Here is a 20,550-nt window from a genome sequence, read left to right as displayed (position 1 = left end):
AGGAGTTAAAAATAATAAGAATCATGAAATATTCATAGATACATAGGTTAGGAGTACAAAGATACAGGAATTAATAGTGGAGTATTGATCTAGGAATAGATGAATAGACTACAGAGTTTAGAAACAGGCTAATGTCTATCTGGAAACATTAAAAATGACGCCTGGCATAAGAGGTCAATGGTGAAAAAGTCTTATCCGATAAATAGTGAACACCACCAAAAATCAAATGTCCACATATAATAGTTTAATTACAAAAACGTGAAAAGAAAATTGAATACAACTAACACAAGTTAAAAAAATATATTCCATACACACACACACACACACACATATATGTATATATATGTATATATATATATACATGTATATATATGTATATATATATATACATGTATATATATATTAGCCTGTTTAAAAACATACCTAAGACTGGCTAATTTATAAAAGAAAGAGGTTTAATGGACTCACAGTTCCCCATGGCTGGGGAGACTTCACAATCATGACAGAAGGTGAATGAGAAGCAAAGTCATGTCTTACATGGTGGCAGGAAAGAGAGCATGTGCATGAGAACTGACCTTTATAAAACCATTGAATCTTGTGAGACTTATCCACTATCACAAGAACAGGATGGGGGAAACCACTCCCATGATTCAATTATCTCCACCTGATCCCTCCCATGAAACATAGGGATTATGGTGACTATAATTCAAGATGAGATTTTGGTGGGGATACAAAGCCTAACCATGTCAATAATTTATATATGTGTGTATATCTATATATGTGTGTGTGTGTGTATATATCTGTATATATGTACATATGCATATATACATACATGTATACATGTATACGATATGTATACATGTATACATGCATGTATATGTACATATGCATACATATATGTATATATATACATATGCATACATATATGTATATGTATATATGTATACTTATACTTATATGTATACATATATACATATATGTATATGTATATATGTATACTTATACTTATATGTATACATGTATACATATATGTATATGTATATATGTATACTTATATGTATACATGTATACACATACGTATATGTATACATGTATACACATACGTATATATATACATATATATGTATGTGTATATATGTATACTTATATGTATGTGTATATATGTATACTTATATGTATGTGTATATATGTATACACACATACACATACATATATGTGCCTTATATACAAATTTATGTCAGTATGCTATTGATATAGATATGATGAATATGATATTAAATTAGACAAGAACACAAATCAATGTAAAATGTTTTAGTAAATTCTACAATTCTAAAATTTAGAGTATTTTCACATTAAGGACATCATAAAGAGAGTTCAAATACAAGCCATAAACTGGAAAAAAAACCAGATATTTGCTACACATATTTGACAAAGGATTCATATCCAAAGATTATATTATTACACACAGACACACACACACACACACACACACACACACAGGCATGTATGTGTATACACATTCTTACAGCATATTGGACAAAGACAAACAATCCAAGAGAAAATGGATAAACTCTTCCAGAGGAACCTGAAGAGAAAAAATTAAAATGTCCAAAAGTATCAGAAAAGTTGTTTTAGTTAATTTATAATAAGAAGTAAAAATAAAACCACAATACATTTGCATTGTAAACAATAGATTAAACACACACACACACACACACGTCTAAATATTTCAATAGTTGGTAAACAAGTAGAAGAGAGAAATACTGCTGAAAAGTAATTTGACAATACATTATTTCTAGATACATGTTTCTTAGGACACATAACCTAGAAGGGAGGATGGTCTTAATTTGCATAACAGGAAGTATGATAATTTTCATGAGAGTTAAACCAGTAGCAACACAAGTCTGTAAGCCAGAAAAAACATCTATCCAAAGGAAAAGTAAACACATATCTACACGCCATACATATTATGTCTATCTTTGAAGTAGAATGAAATAGAATAAATTAATTTAGCTACATTGCCACGAATCTTAAAATACTGTTAAGGGAAAAATCAGAGAAGAAAACATAATAGTATATCATTCAATCTTTATAATTTAAAAATTATGTAGATCTATGTAATCTACAGTCTAGTATAACAAGCTCACATGGCAAAATTGGCTTTTCACTCAAAGATGAAGGATTCAAGGAAACAATAACCTCCAGCAAATGAGTGCTTGTAATGAAATGGTTATGTGCTCTTTGAAAATGGGTAATGGCTCAATAAAATTTGAATTATTGCTCTACTTTATACCTCCATATATATTAGAAAAATTGTGCTGTTTTTTCAATATTTAATGAAAATCAAAAAATATATTCTTATGTGAAAATTTTGAGAGCTTCCATATTTAAAGGGGAAAAGCCGGCTAGAGGGGAGAGAACGAGAGTATGCTCACATTACTGAATCCACATGTTACAATCCACAAGGAACAGATAGAAGAATAGTCAATTATAGATTAGTCTTGCACTTAGTAAATTAGCATTTTACATAAGATAAGGTGAACACAGAGTAGCTCTCTGTGGAGATATTCAAAATTTTATCTGTAGCTATCTGCTTGGAAACCAAAGGAAAAACAGTTCCTTGCTTGAGTCAGCTCTCGGCTTAATATTTTTTCATTTTGATATGTGAATTGGAGTCCTGAGATTTTATTTTCCTTTTGCAAGCTATTTTACCTTTGGGTTTGTGGTAAAATCAAGTATATTTTTGAACTGACTCAATATATACATCCACATTGATCACATAGAATTAGAACATAGCTTTAATGGAAAATATTAATTTTCAGTAGCAGAATGATATGGTTTAGCTGTGTCCCCACCCACATGTCATCTTGATTTGTAGTTCCCATAATCCCCATGTGTTGCGGGAGGGACCCAGTGAAAGTTGATTGAATCATGGGGTTGATGCTTTTATAAGGGGCTTTTTTCCCTTTGTTCTGCTCCCATTCTCTCTCTTGCTGCCTTGTAAAGAGGTGCCTTCCACCATGATTGTAAGTTTCCTGAGGCCTCTCCAGCCATGCTGAACTGGAAGTCAATTAAACCTTTTTCCTTTATGAATTACGCAGTCTTGGGTATTTCTTCATAGCAGTATGGGAATGGACTAATACGCAGACTATGTAATTAAGTGAAGATAAAGGAGAGTTAACTAAAATTGCTTCCTACAGTTTAACTAAAGTTCTATAGAAGAAAATAGACTAAGTTGCAATAAATGCTAATATTATAAATCTTTAAAGCTTCCAAAATGAAATGGAAATTGCTGCACTTTTTTTTGATGACTATAGAATTAGATCCATATAGGCATTTCACCTATATTCCTAATGCTTAAAGTTCAATTAAACTTAAAATATGTGATGCCAAATACAATTTTTATTAACTTTTAGGCCTATGGGTATTTTATTATGAAGTTAAATTTATCTACCTTTTAGATTCATTTAGGATTGGCTAATTTAAAAGTTGTTTAGCAAAAGTTTTTTGAAGTCAAGGAGACTTGTGGACTTTTTAAAATCATTATTCATAAACCTTATCTTTCTCCTGTAAACAAACTCAACATGTGTGTATGTGTGTTTAAGTAAAAGTAAAATAAAATTCAACGTGAATATGAATGTACTTTATGCCAATTATTCAAAATTATATTTTCACTCAGGAATAAGTGCACTTACTCTCCAGTTTTTCACATAAAATAAAAAAAATTTGAAGTATTTATGATGTGTTTCATTTATAGACATATCATAAAATTCATTTAGACTCTAAGAAAACAATTGAGAAACAAATGCAAGCTATATTACACAACATAGAAGCATGTGTAAATAGAACCAGGTGAGCCAAGATCCAAGAAAAAAATTTCTTTATGTTATGTAAGGGCAAAAGTGTTTTTTTTGCATTATATAGCAATGAAACTCATTCAATTGACCCTGCAATATAAATAATTAAAGAAATAAAATTCAAATACATTTTCAGAAAAATATTTTTAATGAATAATTTATCTTCTGTTTTTTCACAGCCCTTGTCCTTGTGTCTATATTCAGACCACAATCTTACATACTTGCATAGAAATGAAGTATTCTTTATTCAAAGTATTTTTCTAATATATAGACACTTCCATCTACTGTTTATTATAATAAATTTTCCTATAAATTAATAATTTTATACAGTAGTATTAGTTGTTATATATGTAGGGATTAGTTGTATAATTCTTAAACTTTGCAGCAAAAGTTTTGTTGGAACAATATCCATAGTAAGAAGACATGAATATAAAAGCAGTTTTTTTGTCTCTAATTCATTTTGTCTTTCATAACTTTCATCTCTATCTGAAACTGCCTTTGCAAAAATTACAGCTGAGGAAATTATGGCAGTGAAAGAGATCACACCTAACCGACTCCATCTTGCTTCTAACCTTTAAGCTGTCCTTATTCATTCCTGGGTGTAGCCCCAACTAACCTTGGGAAGGACTTTAGTTTATGGCTTGACTCTGAAACAAAATTGATAATAACCTTTCCCAAAAAGAACCTGTTCTCGGATGGGGACAAGCCTGTCTTTGTAGGACTAACAAATTAGCCAGAAGATTAGAAATTATGATTTATGGGTCATGCAGCCTCTGGCTGCAAGAGTCTAAACCTCTACAAATTGCTCCTGGGAATAACATCACTACTGTAAAACCTAAGATCAGTGCTGGAGATATTTCGTAAACCCTGCACCCAGTGGATCAGCTAACACCACTCAGACTCATAATTTGGCCCAACCAGTTCTGTGATTCCACTGAGGAATAGAAGACAGCAAGAAAACCTCACGTTGACTCCCCCTATAATTCCATCTTCAGATTGACAATCAGCACTCACTCCCCACTTCCCAAGCTCCGACCAGCCAAATTATCTTTAAAAATTCCTATCCCTAAATGCTTGGAGAGACTTATTTTAGTAATAATAAAACTCCGGTCTCTCACACAGTTGGCTCTATGTGAATTACTCTTTATCTATTGCAATTCTCCCGTCTTAATAAATAGGCTCGGTCTAGGCAGCAGGCAAGGGGAACCCATTGGGTGATTGCAAATTCACGCCCAAATGTGCACGCACAATTACACACACTTAAACACACAGAAAACACTCCAGAAGGGTAGAACATATACTCTAGATTGCACATTTGAGGAATAAAGTATACTTTAATTCCATATTCCTTTTAATATTTACAATACGCATGTGTGCATTTGTTGCTTGCTTTATTTGTTTATAGGAATCACTTAGATCAGGGGTACCCAATTCCCAGACCTCGGAATGGTATCGCTCCATGGCCTGTTAGGAACTGGACTCAAGCAGGAGGAAACAGGTGAGCCATCATTTCCGCCTGAGCTCTGCCTCCTGTCAGACCAGCTGTAGCATCAGATTCTCGTAAGACAGCGAACACTTTTGTGAACTCTGCATGCAAGGGCTGTAGGCTGTGCACTTCTTATGAGAATCTAATGCCTGATGATCTGAGATGGAAAAGTATCATCCCAAAACCATAATCCCCAAACCCATTCATGGAAAAATTGTCCTCCACGAAATCGGTCCCTGGTACCAAAAAGGTTTGGACCACTAACTTAGATGGTCATTGGTTAGGGACTGAAAATAATTAATTAAGTAAACTTTTTATTTGTAGGTGGGGTATGCTATGGTATTAACCACCTTAATGACTCCTATGGGCATATTAGGAAACTTACTAATTCTTTCTTTCCCTTATGGGCTAAAACAAAATCTTTACTGCAAAACAAATATTGAAAGAATAGTAATCTAAAATGTAAATTACCCACACTTCCATAACTTAATAAAACCAGCTTATTCATTTTTCCACTGTAGCTTCTAGTTTTTATTCATTTGCATATTTTGTATTATATATTGTAGAAGTGTTACAGAGATAATTTATTTCACGTGTCATGTTCAGGAGGTTTCTGGCAGTCCTAGCTAACTGGCTTCCCAAAGGGCCACTTCTCCTGTTCAGTCTGATTTGCATCTAAGTTATCTTAGATACCCTCTTATACTCAATTTATTCTCCAACACTCACAAGACTGATAGCAGAAGCAAGCCAGTTGCATGGGTCAGATACAGTCAAGAGGTCAAAATGACTGCTTGATCTGGAGGGTCTCCATACGAAAGCCATTCTCTGAGTTTGGGGGATTCTATGCCCTTTTTATACAGATGTCCCAGGCTTAAGACAATTTGATTTGGGGATTCTGAATTTACAATAGTGCATGAAAGCCTTATACATTCAGTAGAAAACAGACTTAAAGCACCCATACATTCTGTTTTTCACGTTCAGTACAGTATTCATTATATTACATGATATATTCATACTTTATTATAAAGTAGGCTGTGTGCTAGGTGATTTTGCTCAACTGCAGGCTACTGTAAGTGTTCCAAGCAGGTTTAAGACAGGCTAGGCTAAGCTAAGCTGTTCAGTAGGTTAGGTTTACAAAATGAATTTTCTTCTTATGATATTTTTCAATTTATGGTGGATTTATCAGGACATAACCTCATTTTAATTCAAGGAGCATCTGTACTTGTCAGGGTTAGTTACTAGGTGTTCCTTCTATAAAGGGAGTTTAAGTTATTCTTGTAAGGGTAAGCTTTGTTTTAAGGTTTATTTTTGTTGCATCTGTGCTGAGGTGGTCTTGTGTCCTGGAAATCCACAGGCCAGGGTTGGAAAGCCCTAGGCCATGTTGCACTACACTGATAGCAAACACATAGTTTTGGGCCTGAAATACGCTTGAGTGAGTGGCATGGCTATCATTAGTCATATAGCCGTGATATGTTTCTTACACTATACTGCACTACATTTTTATTTAATAATAGAAAACAAGGCATTTTCCAATTCGTCTATAGTTTTTTCTCTTCATATATCTCCTATTCCTGTTGTATCCAGTATCCTAATTAACATAACTAAAATGAACATCTTGTTGCCTTCATGCACTAATCATTTCCAATGTTCTTACCAAAATATATACACACATACATAAAATATTCTTACATAAACACATAGAATTTTACAAATCTAATTTTATGGGATGGTATACTATTCCTGACATTTCTCTGCACCTAAATTTTCATTTATGAATACATCATGAGTATTATACAGTGACACAGATTTTTTTAATGGCTCCATAATATTCTACAGTGTGATTACAATACAGTATATTCATATTTCCTTTCTTGATGAACATTCTAGTTCTTTCAGAGTTTCTTCCTTGTCAATTCTGTTGCTCTATTTCTTCTGGTTTATTTGTCCTTATGTGCAGGTGCATTTAATCTTTGTTAAAGATAGAAAGCCAGAAAGGATATTACTGAACCAGAAGGGCATATGAATATTACAATGTATATGTCCAGAATATTTTAGAGTCACATTACTACAACCGATGTGTGAGAGTACTCTTTATTTCATTGGGGTATCATAATTCTTTCTGATTTATCACAAATACATTTTTTTAAAGGTTCAGGTTGTTTCTTTGATTGTTCCATATCAGTTTAAGTACTGCATTACCAATGCCTGTAAGATTTTAAGTTTTATTATATGGATAGCTTAATTAAATCATTCGTCTTTTTTTCTATTGAATTTGTATCATTTCATTATAAATGGATATATGAATATAATAAATTATGTATAACGTTTCATCTCTTACATATGTTGCTGATATTGTCAGTTTATTGCTTCCCTTTGACTTTATCCAAGATGTACAGACTACCCCAACTCTCCTACTACTTTCTTTTTACATTTTAATGTATTTGGGACTTCTCATTTTGTATGTTATGTTTTATAATTCTTTTATGATATGGTGAACCAAGTATGGCCACAAGAGGAGCCACAGAAGAGGCTCAGGAAAACAAAGTTCTTAATACTCACAGGTCTTAGAGACAAGAGGTACAAAATGCCAAGCAAGTTCATGTGAGAAAGACACCAGGATGATCAAATGCCAGAAGACAGTAGCAAGGGGAAGGTTTAGACTCTGTGTTTACTAGAGTTTCCATGGGAAAGGCAAAGCAGGGCAGAGTGAGTAGTTAGGATTGGTGAGTTTGAATAATTTTGGTCATCTTTAGAATATAGGGGTGGTTCCTAGTTGCCTGGTACCTAGCCCTGGAATAATAATGGCAGAGAAATACTGTCTCCTGGGATATACAGGCCAGATAGAGGGGTTATGCTTCTAGAGTGGTTAGTTTGCATATCGAAAAACATGCTCAAACTGAGCCCTTTGTTACCCTTAATAACTGGTTAGCCCCGCAAGAGCAGTATCTCTAAACATTTTATAATATGCAGGAAATTTTAAATATTTGCAGTACAAGTTAATTGTCTAATTTTGTTTATCCAATTTAAACTATTTTGGTATATAATGACTTCTTCATTCTATATACTCAGTCTTATTCTTCATTTGTTTTCTATATTTTGTACAATGGTTATAGTAAGTAGTAGTGTCATGTAAGGCAAGTTACATTTATTTTTTAATAATCCTTCAGTTTTCATATTTATTGGTTCACCCAAGTCCTGCATTTATCTACATTAAATTAAAATATTATAACATATTATGGTATGACTGCTGTATTTATAACATTTCTAGATACATAATTTTAGTCTTAAATATTTTACTATTTGTAAAGAGAAAATAAAGCATTAAATAAATATTTGTTTGTTCTAAGTGAAAGAAAATAAGTAAAGAGAAAACACAACAGGCAGTCAAATAGAAAATATACAATGAGATGACAGAAATAGACTCACATTTATACTAATATCTTTAGTTTATATCACCATCTGGCTTTTTGTAATTAGTTGTCACATCAGATTTTTCTTCTTCATTTATCAGAAATTTTTAACAACCTATTTTATTCATCCACTGAGTCTTCTGTTGTACTTTTTAATTTAAAGGTGAATTAGGAAATCAAATTTACATGTTTAACTGATAGCAGTCTATTTAGAAACATTATTTTAACATTTCACATAAACATAAGACACCTTCAACAACAAAACGTAATTTAAACCCATTGCTTGTGCTATTGGGGTTATATATTTTTACACTATACATGCCTTATTTAACTCACAATACGATATTATAATTTTTGTGTTTCACAATTGTACTTTTAATAAAGTAAGAATAAAATGTTGCTAGTTGTATTTATGTGCATCATTAAAATTTCTGGTGTTTTTTTTTCTGTAGATAAGTTTTTATCTGTTATCGCTCCCTTTAGCAATTTAAAAAATTTGAGTACAGTTCTGTACTCAATGAATTCTCTCACATTTAATTAATTTAAAAATGTATATATTTTATGCTCATTTTGAATATATTTTTGTTGAATATAGAATATTAAAATGATTATTTTCCTTTAGCATTTTAAAGTTGTCATTCCATTATCTTCTGGCCTCCATTTTTGGAACACATCTGTATATCTTTATGCACTTATAAGTTACGGTGTTTCTCTTGCAGATTTTATGATTTTTTTTCTCTCTTTTTGCCTTTGGCTTACAGCAGTTTAACTACTAGTTCTGCATTTCTTTGAAGTTTTCCTTCCTATATGGGGTTGTAGATCTTGTTCGATATGTCAGTAGATGTTTTTTACTTATTTGAATAAATTTTTACTCATTATTTTTTCAAATATATTTTTATATCATATTCTTTCTCTTCTTTCCCTTGGGAATTCATATGACACATATGCTAAAATACTTGATATTTTTTGTCATGTCTGCAAGACTATGCATTTGTTGTTGTTTTTCAGTCATTTTTTTCTCTGTTCTTCAAAATGGATGGTTTATATTCATTTTTAGTTTTACTGAAATTTTATTTTGTAGTCTCCATCTGCTGTTAAACCAATCCCAGTTTTCTTTTTTACTTCATATGTTATATTTTTAATTCTAAAATTTCTATTTGGATTCTTTAGTTTTTTTTTTTTTAACAGTATTCATTTCTCTACTGAGATTCTTCATTTTTTTGTTCATTATGCATATTTCTTCCTTTAGGCCTGCAACATATTTATTGTATCTGAAAGTATTTGTCTATTAACTTCAATACCTAAGTCATCTCTGAATGTGTGGATTGGTCACAATTTATTGATGAAGGTTCACCTTTTATTTGCTGCCTTGCATAGCTAGTCCTTTATTTATTGTAGGAGGGATATCGTATATGTATATCATAGAGCATGGATTATGTAATTTTTATTTAATGAATGTTGACAGAGGTTTGAATAAGGTTTGGTAGGCAGTTAAATTACTGGCAGATCCTTTTGATCCTCTTAAATTTCCTTTGATTGTTTGTTAGGGCTGATGTAATGTTTTTTGTTTTTAGATCCGTTGTGTTACCCTTACTCTCTGGGCCACAAGCTGTGGGTTGGACAAGTTTGCTCTAGATTATGGTCCTTCCACTTAAGGCATGGCCTTCTTGGAGTCTCTGCTGAATGATGGGGGTGCTCAAGAGGACTTTTCATTCTGACTGGCCCAGAAGTCTAATGATTTTTAGCCCTGCATGATGACATGCATTGCTGTTCAGCTCTCAGGAAATAGCAGTCATTTTCTGCTAAACCTTGCAGAGGCATGTTCTGAGCATGCTCAGCCCAGTCCTCGACAAGGACAAAGAAGAACCTCCTTAGCAGAATTCTGGAGAGAAGGTCCTTCTCATTGAAACAGTTTCCTCGTTGTAGATAAATTGCCCTACAAATACAACCACTGAAGCAGCCCTGAACTCTGATCTTTGCGTCATTAGCTCAGTGATGTCACTATGGCCAGTGTACGCTTGTCAACCTCCATGTGATATGATCTATAAAGTCTGATGTAGTGTTATTTAAAAGTAAAATTATATTAGTTGTAAATGTATGTTGGAAACTCTGGGGTGAGCACTAATATTTTTTGCAAAATAATTATAATTGATACGTTAAAATAAGACAAAATAGAATTATACAGTGTTCAGTGAAAAGGAAAAAAAGGTAGAAAAGAGAGTTTAAAAAAACAGAAACAAATAACAAGTGAAACAAATAGAAAACGATTACAAATTTGATTGATATTTAGCCAAATGTGTACTAAGTAAGGTAAAGAATTTCAAGTGCTGTCTTGACTTCTGTGTGCTTCACAGAGCCCCAAAGGCCTTACCATGAGTTCTTCTGCTCTCATCTGATATGCTTTTCACCTAGTCAAAAAAGCGGTCCATCTATCTAGCTCGGCTGTCAGCCAGAACAGCTGCATTGCACCTGGTACTTAACTTAATGGGTTTCTCTTTTCTGCCATTGCACCAAATTAGTTAAACAAGCAAATTAGATTTTTCTACCATGTCTTAGTCTGCTCACACTGCCATAAAAAATTTCCATGAACTGGATAGCTTGTAAACAACAAAATCTTATTTCTCACAGTTCTAGAGTTGGAAGGTCCAAGTTCAAGGTACCACCAGTTTCTGGTGAGGGTCCATTTCCTGGTTCATAGATAGTGCCTTCGTGTGTGCTCACGTGATGAAAGGGGACAGGACAAGCAGCTCTATAAGGCCTCTTTTCTAAGGACATAAATCTCATTCATGTAGCTCTGCCCTTATGATCTGATTACCTCTCAAAAGTTCTACATTTTAATGTGATCATATTGTTGATTAGATTGTTAGCACAGGAATTTTGAGAAGGGAATACAAACATTCAGTCTACAGTACATGGGAACCAGTCAGCACCTGAAACTTTTGTTACTACAATGCCTAGCTCCAAAATAACAAAATATTTGATTAAACCACACACTTCTTAGTAAAATATGGGCCAAAGAGGAAATTTCAAGAAAAATACTCAAGTATTTGGTACTAATGGTAAACTTTTTGATGTAACAGTTTACATACTGTTTCAAAATTTATAGGGTTTGGTGAAAGCAGTGACTGAGTTCTTAGAGTAAAAAATTATAGCATTAAATACATTAGAAAAAAGAAATATCTAAAATTAATAACCAAGATTACACCTTAGGAAATCATTATATAATGACCTTTTTTTGTTTTTGGCTTAAAGTCTATTTTATCTGATACAGATTGAGTATTACTTAACCAAAATGCTTGGGACCAGGAGTGTTAATTTTTTGACTTTTTTCAGGCTGGGCACCATGGCTCATGTCTGTAATCCTAGCACTTTGGGAGACTGAAGCAGGTGGACCACTTGAGCTCAGGAGTTCAAGACCAGCCTGGGAAACATGGTGAAATGCCGTCTTTACAAAATAAATTAAAATAAAATAAAAATAAAAATAAAAATAAATCAGTCTGCCAGCTGTGGTGGTGTGTACCCATAATCCTAGCTACTTAGGGGGTTGAGGCAGGGGGATCACCTGAACCTGGTAGGTCAAGGCTGCAGTGAGCCAAGCTCACACCACCGCACTGCAGCCTGGGTGACAAAGTGAGACCTTGTCTCCAAAAACAAACAAACAAAAAAACAGAAAAGTTAAAATTTTGATTTGATTTTTCAATTATTTACATTATATTTACTCAGTTGAGCACCCCAAACAGAAATTTGAAATGTTCCAATAAGTATTTCCTTTGAGCATGACCTTGAAGCAACATGTCAGTGCTCAAAAATATTTAAGATTTTTGAGCATTTGAGTATTTTATTTACAGGTTCAGGATGTATAATTACAGCTACTCCTGTTCATTTTGGTTTTAGTTTGCATAAAATATCTTTTCCATTCCTTCACTTTCACTCTCTCCATGTTCTTACAGATGAAGTAAGTTTCTGGTAGTTAGCATATAGTTGGGTCTTGTGTTTTTGTTATTATTTTCGGTTTTTAAAAACAATTCTGCCACTCTGTATCTTCTAATTAGGGACTTTCATTTTTTTAAGACATTAAGGTTACTATTGAAGTAGGTAAGAACTTACTTCTACCATTTTGTTAATTGTTTCCTGGTTGTTTTGTGTATCATTTTTTCCTTTCCTCTTATAGTTACTTTTGTGGTTTTCTTTGATGCCAAGCTTTGATTGTTTACTCTTTCTGGTTCGTGTATCTGCTGCAATTTATTTCTTTGTGGTTACTAACACTAGCATAAACAATCTTGTAGTTGTAATAGACTATTTTAAGCTGATAACTTTGACTGCATAAAAATAGTCTTTTGCTCTACCCCCATTATTTATATTTTTGTTGCCTTAATTCATACCTTTAAATATTTTGAGTTCCTTAACAACTTAACGCAGCTGTAGTGATTTTTTTACCATTTTGACTTTAGGAGAACAATTTTATGCTAAAGCAAGCAGAAAAAAACAATAATAATTAGAGCAGAAATTGGTAAAAATATAAATAAGGAACCACAGAGAAAAAATTAAATGAAAGCTGATTGAAACAATAATAAAAGTGATATGCCTCTAGTCAAGCTAGCCAAGAAAAATAGAGAAGACACAATTATATATATCAGAAACGAAAGAGAATCCAATGGCCATTAAAAGAATAACACATTTTATGAATAATTTTATACCCATACATTTGATAACTTACATAAAGTTAATAAGTTTCTAAAAGGCACAAAGTTAATACAAGGAAAAATAGATAATCTGAATAAATCTATGGCAATCAGGAAATTTAGCCAGTAATTAATATTCTTCCAGAATGAAAGCATAAGGCCAAAATGGGTTCACTGGTGAATTATAAGAGAATAAATGGTGACAATATTCCATGATCTTCTTGAAAAATAAAAACAAATGAGATATTTTCTAATTCATTCTGTGCAGGCAGCATTATCCTAATAACAATATATGATAAGCATAATATCAGGAAAAATTCACAGTTCAATATCTCTCATGAATATAAATGCAAAGTGCCTTAACAAAAATTCTAGAAGAGTGAATGCACAAATGTAAAAAGAATTATAAAACAAAGCCAAGTGGGATTTATTTCAGGTAAGCAAGGCCAATTCAACATTCAAAAAATCAATTAAGGTAACCCACCACATCAAAAGTCTCAAGGAAAATATATTATATGGCCATATTAATTAATGCAGAAAAACCATGTGGCAAAACCCAATGTCCATTTTTGAGAAAAAACTCTTAGAATTTGAAATAGAGATAAACTTTTTCTGCTTGAAAAGGAATATCTACAAAAAAAGTACAGCTAACATCAGACATAGTTGTGAGAAATAGCATGCCTTTTTCTTAAGACTGAGAAAAAGGCCAAGAAAAAGATTCTCATTCAATGCTTCTTTTAACATTATATGGAAGTACAAACTAGTGCAACAAGATTGGGGAGAAAAGAAACATATAATTGTCTTAATTAGCAGATGACATGATTAAAACAATTGTAGAAATGTCAAATAATTAGCAAGAAAACCCCCAAAGATAAAAACCCTGGAAATAATAACTGAGCACATCAAGGTCACAGAATTCCAATTTATTATGCAAAAACCCAATGTTTTCTTAGATAACCACAATGAACAATTAAGAACTGCAATTAAAGTGTGAGGTTCTATGGTGTAATGGTGAGCACTCTGGACTCTGAATCCATGGAAGAACTGTAATTAAAAACATAATACTATTTACATTAACACAAAACAAAGAAATAATAAGATATAGAACTAACTAAACATTTACAGCATCTATACGTGGAAAACTACAAAACTCTAGTAAAAGAGATAACAAATATCTAAATAAATGTGAGCTATTCTGTGCTCATGAATTAGAAGATTCAGTATTGTTAAGATGTCAATTATTCCCTAATTGATCATTCCATGCAATCATACACACACCAAAAAAAAAAAAAAAAATCTCAGGAAGCTATTTTGTGGGTATTGGCAAAGTGAATCTACAGTTTATATGGGAAGGCAAAAGACCCAGTATATACAGCATAATATTAAAGTAGAGAAACAAAGCTGGAGCATTGACATTACCTGACTGAGACTTACTATAACTCTACTGTAATCAATACACAAAAAGATTGGCATAAGAAGAGGCACATAAATCAAATGGACAGAATAGAGAGCCACTCAATTAAATGCACATAAATATCCTCTATCTTTAGCAAAGGGAAAAAAACAATTCAATGCATGAAGGGGAGTCTTATTATTTGGTGCCAGAATAATCAGAAATTCATATGTAAACATAAATCTAGACACAGACCTTATGACTCTTACAAAAAAGAACTCAAAGTGGCTCATACGTCTAAATGTAAAAGACAAAGCTATAAAATTTCTAGGAGAAATCATGGAAAATTTGTTTAACCTAGGTTTTTTGAGAAGTTTACAGATACAACACCAAGATTAACAGTTAATGAAGGAGAAAATTGATGTTAGACTTAATTAAAATAGAAAACATTTGATTGTGAAGGACACTTCAGAGAATGAGAAGACAAGCCAATGATTGAGAGAAGGTATTCGTAAAATATGTAACTGATAAAGGATCTATAGGTAAAATGTACAAGGTTGTCCTAATACTTTAAACATACTATCTAGTGAAAAAAATGGACAAAAGATAGAAGCAAAAACTTCATTGAACAAGATACAGTTGTGTGCCACATAATGACATTTTGTTCAACAACAGAATGCATACACAATAGTGGTTCTACAACATTAAAGTGGAGCTGAAAAATTCCTATCACATAGTGACATTATAGCCATGGTAACACGGAAAACCAACTCACATGTTTGTGGGCATGCTGATGTAAGTAAACCTATTGCACTGTCAGTTATATAAACTAAATCATATAATATTTTAGATCTATTTAGATACACAAAAACACTGTGTTACAATTGCCTAGAGTATTCAATACAGTAACATACAGTACAGGTTAGTAACCTGGAGCAATAGGATATACCACACAGCCTAGGTGTGTAGTAGGCTCTAACATATAGATTTGTGTAAGTACACTCTATGATGTAAGTACACATAATGACTGAATCACCTAACAATACATTTCTCAGAATGTATTTGATCATTAAGCAATGTATGACTTTGTATAAAAAGGGAACAAGCATACAGGAATATTTTCAACATCACTTGTCATTGGATATTGCAAATTCAATCAACAATGAGATGTCACTATAGAGCTATTAGAATGGCTAAAACAAAATAACATTGGGAGGCCAAGGTGGGGGGATCACGAGGTCAGGAGTTCAAGACCAGCCTGGCCAACATGGTGAAACCCTGTCTCTACTAAAGACAAAAAAAAAAAAAAAGCCAGGTGTGGTGGCACGCGCCTGTAATCCCAGCTACTTGGGAGGCTGAGGCAGGAGAATCACTTGAACCCGGGAGGCAGAGGTTGCAGTGAGCTGAGATCGCAACATAGCACTCCAGCCTGGGTGACAGGTAGAGACTCCATCTCAAAAAATAAAAATAAAAAATAACAACAACAGCAAATCTTGACTTTACCAAATACTCGCAAAGATGTAGAGCAACATGACCTCTCATTTATTGTTTGTGAGGCTAGAAGATGATACATGTATTGTTGAAAAAGAGTGTGGCAGTTTCTTTCTTTTTTTTTGGTTTTCTATTTCTTTAGTTTTATTTATTTATTTTTCATTTTAAATTTGTTTTCTTTATTAAAATACATTTTTAACATGTTTACTATGGGAGATAAATATAACAGGTTTAGGGAAACCATTCTTCAAAGGGCTTGTAGAGACATGAATGATTGCCCCGGAGGGTATTTATTCTTTTTTTTTTAATTATACTTTAAGTTCTAGGGTACATGTGCACAATGTGCAGGTTAGTTACATATGTATACATGTGCCATGTTGGTGTGCTGCACCCGTTAACTCATCATTTACATTAGGTATATCTCCTAATGCTATCCCTCCCGCCTTCCCCCACCCCACAACAGGCCCCGGTGTGTGATGTTCCCCTTCCTGTGTCCATGTGTTCTCATTGTTCAATTCCCACCTATGAGTGAGAACAGGCAGTGTTTGGTTTTTTGTCCTTGCGATAGTTCGCTGAGAATGATGGTTTCCAACTTCATCCATGTCCCTACAAAGGACATGAACTCATCATTTTTTATGGCTGCATAGTATTCCATGGTGTATACGTGCCACATTTTCTTAATCCAGTCTATCATTGTTGGACATTTGGGTTGGTTCAAAGTCTTTACTATTGTGAATAGTGCCGCAGTAAACATATGTGTGCATGTGTCTTTATAGCAGCATTATTTATAATCCTTTCGGGTATATACCCAGTAATGGTGTGGCTGGGTCAAATGGTATTTCTAGTTCAAGATCCCTGAGGAATCGGAGTGTGGCAGTTTCTTACAAAGCCCAAAATTATTTTCCCACACTAACCATCATTCATGTTCGTAGGTATTTATTTACTAGAAAACTCATGCCACACAAAAACCTGTGCATGAATGTTTACAACAGCTTTTTCTTAATTCTCAAAAAACTGGAAACTTACAAGATGTTTTTCTGTAGGTAAATGGATAAACAAATATGGTACCTATAGTGGAATATTGTTCACCAATGGTAAGACATGAGCTACATAGCCATAAAAATACAAGGAGAAAACTTAAATTTATGTTGCTAAGTGAAGGAAGCCAGCCTGAAGAGATGCTAATTAAATGACATTCTGAAAGAGGCAAAACCATACAGACAGTAAAAAGATCAATGGTTGCCATAGGTCTGGGAGTGGGTATGGAATGAGGCTCACATAGGTGAAGCACAGAGTATTTTTACTGTATTGAAACTGTTTTTTATGCTGCTATAATGATGAACGCATGGCATTATGCATTTGTCAAAATTAAAAAAAAACTTTACACTACAGAGTGAAGCCTAATGTATGCATTCCTTTTTAAAAATATAGGAGGTCTGGGGATCACAGAAGAAGTGCAGGATGTCACACACAAAAAATTAACTGTATGAAAAACTGACATTAGGGTCATTATAGCAGGCCCTAATCCAATGTATGAAACAACCACAGTGAAGGAGATGGAAAGAAAACATGCTGACCTAAACACTGGAAATTAGTTGGGTCTGTGACCAAAAGCAAAGGGAAATGCATACAATCACTGTGCTCTCATTGATAATGTTCTTTCTCACTAAGGTGCAGGTTAAAAATTCTGGTACTACCATACATGTATACTGGGATGAAACAACTAAGAAGCTGGATGCTGAATAGTGCGAGCCCAGTTTCTCACTGTCGAAGTGGGAGTTATAGAGAGGCAAGTGGAAGAGACTAGAATTATCCATGTGTTAATAGAGTTAGAGACATCAGAAAGAAGTCAATTTTAATAATATAAATACAGATGGATACATATATAAATATTTGTAAATATGTGTATGTATATATGGGTTAGTATACACACATATATTTATTTACTTTGTCAACTGAGAGAGCTTAAGAAAAATAATGAACCTATAGATACAAGCACATCTGACACATAGACCTTTATTTCTAATATTATTCGCTAATAAGAGGAATGAAGTCTCCTTTGATAAATGGATAAAGTAGTCAACATAAGACTGGAGCATCTTAGAATTCCAGCATATAAGGAAGGGTTCAAAAACAACACAAAGAAACACCCGTAAACCTGGGAGTAACTCAAAGGGACACTGGAGACAGCTGAGAGAACTCCCAATGGCCAAAGCTGGAACCTTTTGAGCAATGGAAAAGTAATATTGGATTTTAATCCAAAGTAAAATAAATACTTACCTATCTGGACTGATATAAATAAATAAATAAATAAATAAATAAATTGATAAATGAGGGGTAGGAGACAAATATTTTATTCCAAGTAATTTATGTACTTTGTTCACCCTGGTAACCATAAACTCCTTAAGTGTGGGCTGCATGTAGTGACCTCTTCTTAAAGAGAATAGTATGGGAAGGGGAGGAAAAAGATAAGCTTTCATTGTAGATTCTGGATATTAGCCCTTTGTCAGTTGAGTAGGTTGCAAAAATTTTCTCCCATTCTGTAGGTTGCCTGTTCACTCTGATGGTAGTTTCTTTTGCTGTGCAGAAGCTCTTTAGTTTAATTAGATCCCATTTGTCAATTTTGGCTTTTGTTGCCATTGCTTTTGGTGTTTTAGACATGAAGTCCTTGCCCACGCCTATGTCTGAATGGTATTGCCTAGGTTTTCTTGTAGGATTTTAATGGTTTTAGGTCTAACGTTTAAGTCTTTAATCCATCTTGAATTAATTTTTGTATAAGGTGTAAGGAAGGGATCCAGTTTCAGCTTTCTACATATGGCTAGCCAGTTTTCCCAGCACCATTTATTAAATAGGGAATCCTTTCCCCATTTCTTGTTTTTGTCAGGTTTGTCAAAGATCAGATAGTTGTAGATATGTGGCATTATTTCTGAGGGCTCTGTTCTGTTCCATTGATCTATTTACAAATTTACAAGAAAAAAACAAACAACTCCATCAAAAAATGGGTGAAGGACATGAACAGACACTTCTCAAAAGAGGACATTTATGCAGCCAAAAAACACATGCAAAAATGCTCATCATCACTGGCCATCAGAGAAATGCAAATCAAAACCACAGTGAGATACCATCTCACATCAGTTAGAATGGCCATCATTAAAAAGTCAGGAAACAACAGGTGCTGGAGAGGATGTGGAGAAATAGGAACACTTTTACACTGTTGGTGGGACTGTAAACTAGTTCAACCCTTGTGGAAGTCAGTGTGGCGATTCCTCGGGGATCTAGAACTAGAAATACCATTTGGCCCAGCCATCCCATTACTGGGTATATACCCAAAGGGACTATAAATCATGCTGCTATAAAGACACGTGCACACGTATGTTTATTGCGGCACTATTCACAATAGCAAAGACTTGGAACCAACCCAAATGTCCAACAACGATAGACTGGATTAAGAAAATGTGGCACATATACACCATGGAATACTATGCAGCCATAAAAAATGATGAATTCATGTCATTTGTAGGGACATGGAAGAAATTGGAAAACATAATTTTCAGTAAACTATCGCAAGGACAAAAAACCAAACACCGCATGTTCTCACTCATAGGTGGGAATTGAGCAATGAGAACTCATGGACACAGGAAGGGGAACATCACACACCAGGGACTGTTGTGGGATGGGGGAAGTGGGGAGGGACAGCATTAGGAGATATACCTAATGCTAAATGACGAGTTAATGGGTGCAGCGCACCAACATGGCACATGGATACATATGTAACAAACCTGCACATTGTGCACATGTACCCTAAAACCAAAAGTATAATAATAAAAAAAAAGATAAGCTTTAACAGTTTAGAACCTGAGAAACTATCACAGTCAAGTTATTAAGGGTAACATCAACAGTCATAAGTTATGTGGATAGAATACATGCTTGCTATGATGTACTGAAGATGGCATAGTGATCTTCTTCCCCCAACCATAAGTCCAATCTAATAATGAAAAATAAACAAATTCCAGTAGGAAGGCATCATACAAAATATCTCACTAGCATTCCTTTTAACTGTCATGGTCATCAAAAACAAAATCAGAGAAACTCTCATAGCTGAAATGAGCCTTTGAAGACATGACAAGTAATTATAATGTGGTATCAGGAATTGGATCCTGAGGAAAAAGAAAAGGATATTACATAAAAAACTAAGAAATATGAATATACTATACACTTTAGTAACAATGTG

This window comes from Hylobates moloch, unplaced genomic scaffold, assembly GCF_009828535.3.
Source record: "Hylobates moloch isolate HMO894 unplaced genomic scaffold, HMol_V3 SCAFFOLD_12, whole genome shotgun sequence".
NCBI lineage: Eukaryota > Metazoa > Chordata > Mammalia > Primates > Hylobatidae > Hylobates > Hylobates moloch.
This window is presented reverse-complemented; position numbering follows the sequence as displayed.